Source organism: Nicrophorus vespilloides, unplaced genomic scaffold, assembly GCF_001412225.1.
Source record: "Nicrophorus vespilloides isolate i.1.1-1 unplaced genomic scaffold, Nicve_v1.0, whole genome shotgun sequence".
Taxonomy (NCBI): Eukaryota; Metazoa; Arthropoda; class Insecta; order Coleoptera; family Silphidae; genus Nicrophorus; species Nicrophorus vespilloides.
In genome coordinates this window covers 153,139-159,484 of record NW_017100098.1, presented here as the reverse complement: position 1 = coordinate 159,484, position 6,346 = coordinate 153,139, and the positions used below count along the sequence as shown (strand labels likewise).

The 6,346-nt window shown below is 33.5% G+C and overlaps 1 long non-coding RNA gene across 1 annotated transcript; it reads right to left on the bottom strand.

Annotated features, from left to right (window-relative positions):
• Positions 1–1,929: 1,929 nt before the first annotated feature.
• Positions 1,930–5,246, bottom strand: LOC108567831. Its single transcript, XR_001891263.1, has 3 exons — positions 5,080–5,246; positions 3,249–3,427; positions 1,930–3,195 (listed from the first exon to the last, which is right to left on the bottom strand). It is a non-coding gene; the product is annotated as an uncharacterized LOC108567831 (long non-coding RNA).
• Between the last annotated feature and the right edge of the window lie 1,100 nt (positions 5,247–6,346).

The following is a 6,346-nucleotide window of genomic DNA, read 5'->3' as shown; positions in this document are numbered from 1 at the left end:
ACTAACATACAGTTGATCCCTATTATTTGCTTTGATCCCTTTTCATAATTATATTCTACATGAATATTGATCAACAACTATTGAAGGTCATTCATTTTTTTTTTCAATGCAATCATAAATATACTTTATATGATAGATCAATGTAATAGGTGAATATATAGTTGTTACGTCTAATACAGAAACTATAATTTCCTCAATCAATAGTGTTACTTTTTCATAATATAGTAGAACAGCGGTTCTCAAACTGTAACCGTAACTTGACAAGGGGAATCGTCAAATATATAAATAGGACATATTTTTTTATTAATTCATAATATAAATAAAACGAAAGCATTAAATCAAAGCATTCCTAGGATTTATATGATTAATTTGTGCCTGTTTTGAAGTACACCGCCTATCCATATTTGGTTATATAGTCGAGATAGTCACTCTGAGATTTCTTCCTATTTGAAGCTTGTTTTATATTTATATTTAGTAGGGAAAGTTAAAAGTATAATTACATGACAGTTCAACAATTATATTTGTTTATCTTGTATTAATTATTCAAAATTATTCAAGTAAAATGGGCGCAAAATATGAAAGATTGAGAATCATTGCACTAAGAAAGTGACATTCATAAATTAAAATGATATTTTGGTAAAACTTGATAGCATTAATATGCTAACTTTTATGAAAAAACATAAATCGATTCAAAGAAATGCCAAGTACAAACAGCGAGTTTAGTCGGAAAGAATGCAAACACCTGGTAGAAGGATTATATTTTGCTTATATTCTTGTAAATACGTTGAATTCTCAATATATAAAACTATATAAAAGCCTTTTTTTTTATTAAAATGTGATATTAATTATTATTTTTGTTAGAAGCCACTTTTTGAATAAAATTACAAACTATACAATAATCACTAATAGTAAGCATAATTGTATAATTAGTATAATTAGTGATTATAGTCAAAGGTAGGCGTATTACATTCGCTAATTATAATACGCCTACTTTTGATACGATTTATGATCTCTCTATGTCAAATTAATTAATCAGGATTATTAAACTGTATTTATTGAATGCATTAATACTCGAGTAAATTCATGTCATTCATTTTCTGTGGCCTAAAAAATGCTATTAATTCGATCATATGAAAATTATTAACATAAACAAATGTAATGTGGCATATGCATGCGTTTAACGGCATGCTCATAAAACACCAATAAAAGTTCATTTCGTACATAAAATATTTATTGCCTTTCTGTAAACAACATAATATGCACAGTATTTCATATTAAAGGAAGGTTGTTTTCACATATACGACAATACACAGATGCGAACTTCATTACCGAAGAGGGTAATGCTCAAGTAGATGCACTTCAACATAAAAATTAGGTCATAAATGCGGACGCCATGAACTAAATCAGTCGTCGTGCTTGGCCATTCCTCATTTGTTATTCTTTAATGAGATATGTTTTTCACATAACGAATCAGTTTATTAAATATGCAATATTTAATGGTATTCTCTAATTGCATTCTTGTCGATAGTGATTGATTAGTCTACTGCTAAAACGTTCTAAAATGTTTACATTTGGTATGGCACTATTAAAATGTTTGTCTATTAGTTTGTTTCGTCGGATTTTATATTCTCAAAGCATGGGATAAATATATATTTGAGTAATAAGAACAAACGGAGTATTGCGTGTCGTTTGTACTGCTTGTATGGTGGTATGGGGGACAGCTAGTCAAACAACATTAATGTATTTCTACCCCCGACGAAACGTTATGTACATATATGAGAGAAAAAAAAACAAACCCCAACACGAAATTGGAGAACTTTTGAATGTTTATTAAATAGGCTATGCGCTTGACCTCAAAATAGAATCACAGTAGTGATGTTGTTTTAAATAAACATATTTTTTATTTTTTTATTTTATATTTAGTGCTGATACTATTATATGCAAATAAATAATTAATACAGGTTGTACGGTTAATAAAATACTAAACACAAGCTGTTCAGGGGGCTTAGGTCGGTTGTTAGGGTTGAAAATAAATATCAACCTGTCGTTAAGAATAACAAGTTGAATTTTTCTACGAGCCAGAACGTGAATCGTGAACGTGATGAGAAATCGAAAAAAGAATGGTAAATATGATTGAGATCAGAGTTGCACTTCATTCTGGTAAAACCAATTTTTTACAATGCAGGAAATGTGACGGTTTCAACCTCGTAGAATTATCAACAACTTGGATGAAAACACGCTTGAGAATTACTTGAAACGTTGAAAGGACCATGGACTGATGAAAAGCATCAAGTTTGTGTTTATAAAACGACTAGACTAGGTATGAAGAACACATGTAGCAACTACTGAAGTGGATGATTCTGTCAAAATATTTATGCCGCCTTCGTGATTTGGTCGGGATAGCCACTTGTAATGTGAGCGTTAATTCCGTTCTTACGGTTGAAAAGAAATATCAAGGTAGGCATCAATTTTTCGTTAAGAATACCAATTAATTATTTTTTTTTGTACCATTCTAATTGTGACCCAAACAGAAATGGATCTCTACGCTCTACGAAAAGGAACAAATTTATTGCATCGCTGTATGTATTCCTGCATGCATACGATTGCACCAAGAGTTATGCTTCAAAATTGTGTAAGTGTTTCAAATTATTTTCGGCAGGAGAATTTACATATTGTCCTTTGATAGGTTTTGCGATTTATGAAAGATGATCTTCTTTATCTGATGGCGATGGGAACGTTGATAATTACCGGAATTTGTTGGAGGGAGAAGGTAAAGAAATAGGATACCAAGGGGAGGCGTCAATATTATAGATTGCGGTTGCGGCAAATTTATCGCGCCGGGAAAAGTTTCGATCTATTGCCACGCGGAGAATCGGTTATTATAAAATGTATTTTTTATAATTAAATAAACAAATGGTATGCCGCGGGTGTCATATTCCCGACATCTGCACAATGAAAATCGAATGGATCTTCACCGCTCGTCCTGTTCTCGCAACCGGGACAGAATATCCCTCATCGTCACCCCTCAGACTTGCGACAAGAAGTTCGAGTGATTCTTGACCACGGGTCCAGTTGTCGCATTACCAGTCAGAACCATCTCCATCGTCGCCATCTTGAGCGAATACGTTGCTGAAGTTGGAGAAGCACAACATGTCAATCTGCTTCTGGAGCCGGTTCGAAACGTGCATTCTGTAACTAAAATAATAAGCGCGAGTTGTAGGTGAAAAGTATGAAAGTTATCGTCTCACAGTTTTGTCAGCATGGACATCTTGTATGGTTGGTAAGGAGCAGCCTGTACTTCTAGCATTTCGGAGCAATCATGCTGTGCAGTCAATATCTCGAGTTCTCGAAGTTGAAGACACCTTTAAGCTCCCATCTATTCTCACATCCCTCCGACTATCGTAGACGTGTAAAAGAACTCGTCCACCTGCATCACATTTACATTATATTTATATTGTAACTATTGTAATGTAACTTACATCAATATCATTAAAATTACATGATACTTCTTCCGCCTCGAATTAAGGAATTCTACTGAGTAATTGAACAACAGTGTGTTTTATGATTTTTCAATACACTTAACAATATTATAATTCCATGACCAAAAACGAAAAGTACTAATCACATTTTATAAATAACAATTTCGTAGTTATAGTTACAACTTTGTCATTATCCATAACCAACTTAATTTTTGTATGTACTAATAAAATATATACCTGATACAAAAATAAGATTCATTTAATTATCTCAAGCTTTTATGCTACTGCATGTTTACTTGATTAAGAAAAGTTCAAGATTTTCTGAAATTCTTCTTCAGTCAATATTTAACTTTTGTTTGATTAATATTATTTTATGAAACTGTTTATGAAATGGAAAAGTATGCTATTGCAGTATAAATTGGTGTCGAGATCGCGTGGTCGTACGAAATGGGTAAAGGTCAAGGGGGTGTTAATTTGAGGGAGAGGGCTGAAAAATAATTCGTTGGCATGCACACAGCTTCTGGTTGTGGAAAGCATGCAAGTCACGTATGAAAATGCATATGGCTGCATCCCAGGAACTCCACTCATAATCTTAACCTTTTCAGTATTCCGAAGATACGTCGGAGATATGTGCATATAGAGGAGATTTAGATATTTATTATACGGCGTATTTGCGCCGGTGGTCCACATATCCTTGCCGAAGTAGAGGATTTGGGATTTGCGATATTATTTTTTGACTCGAGCCTTTCACAACACGCACGTAGAATAACCCTCTATCCCCAAAGTCACCCCCCATCGCCCACACGTTCACATAGAACCGTATCCATCGCACGCACAAACTTCCCGACTTTTCATTTCACTTCGCAAATATTTATTTCACCACATCCATCACATCTCTAAAAGCAAATTGAATTATTATTCTAGAACGATTGTATTTCCGCTCAACATCAAATTACTAAGAATATATATATATACTGTTCATGCCGTAATTATGAAAACTGGAATTCGCATTTATCTGTCGATCGACTAGCCACGACCTAAGAATTACGGAACAAACAAAACATGTCCGTCCGTCATTCTCTGAATTGATTTGAATCACAGATAAATCCCAATCACCTGTGAGCTCAGCGTGCAGGAATTGTTTTCCTTCTCGCCACTGTATTTTCTCATTCTCTTTTATTTCCCATTCGAAAATCAAAATTCCATTCCGTAATTGCTTTTGCAGACATTTGCATATTCCGCCACCCTCGCATCGCACAAACATGACGACCACCCACCGATACGCATTATGCACGCAAATGAAAGAATCTAATAAATTCAAAATGCTGCATACATTCCCCCCAATATAATAAAAACACGGCACTATTTTTCTTTACGTTTCCACATAAAACATTTCCACACAACGTTACGCAATGAAAGTAAATTAACATTTTATGAGAGAAATGCTACATCATAGCTAATGAAATTATTTAAGTTGCAGATTTATTACCACACTAAATTCAATACAAACTAATCAAATTTTCAGATCTTTAACGAAATTTTATATAATAAAAATATAAAGAAAGTATAAAATAGCAAATATTAATATGCAAAAAATTACTTTATTACGCAGTTGGTATTCCTGTCTTCGCTTCAGTGTCTTCTCTTGTGTGTAGTAATAAGCTGTAAGGTTCCCGGTATTATCTCGAAACCTTTATATTCGATTTGCATCCTATGTTTCACACTGTATTGTAACTAGCCATGATTTACTCTAATAAACATTATACTACGAGCACCTCCGAACGTAATACAATATTGCATCTCATATTTTATAGAAATAAACGGAACGCGCCTACGCGCATCTATAAATGAACCTTGCACCTGTAGACATCAATCACAACGTAAGGTTATTTCGGCGTGTGTCGGTTCTATATGTGTAATCTAAGTTAACAATAGCCACTTATTGCTACATGCAGTGGGTTAATCCCGTAATCAAATCAGAGGGTTAGCATATCATAACAGAGAATCGTGATATATGTATCGTTTGCGGCGAACATGCGTGTAATTACTAATTACCCCGTTCCGCCGCCTGCCACCCTTCAAAACGGTTTCCATAGGTCCACCGCCATCGCCGTTGCCCCTCAAGTCAGGACACGCTGACTGCGCCAAGGCCTTAAGCAATTGCTGTCATGCATACACATGCATATAAACCCGAAGGCATCGAACATATCACTAAATACATACATCATACATTGTAAAACTATATGTATATACATATATACAGATACAACGGTTGAGAAACTCAAAAGCTTAATTAATACATTAATAACGCTCAGCGACGTCCCAACGCCTATGTCTTTGAACACTTTTAAAGTTGTTAACAGTCTTCCACTTTTATATTCCTGCGCTAATTAAAACTTCGTTAATTATTAGTACAACACGAATTTTCTGATGAAACATAAAAAAAAAGCAATAGGAACGGTGTACAAGAAATATAATGAACGGACAAAGAAATGAAACTGACACAAGAAAATGTAAGAATCACAGATTTGTAAAGTTTTATTAATATTTTATAATATCTCAACAGATTTCAATTTTAACAAAGCAAAACGTTTTCTTTGTACTAGACTTACTAACGATCAGTCTTCACCCATCAAGAATTATTAAAAGTTATATTTTGTTATTAATTATAATAAGTTATTGTGACTATTTCAATATTTAATACTAATTATCAATTTCGAATATTGCCCTGAAATGCATTTTTTATTGACCACAAAGAAAATTTCTAATGTACATATTTACGTAAACTTTTGCGCATACATAGATTTATAAAGTATGCTTATAGTGTGTATTAGTAATTTAATTAGAGTTTTATTAATCAATGTTTG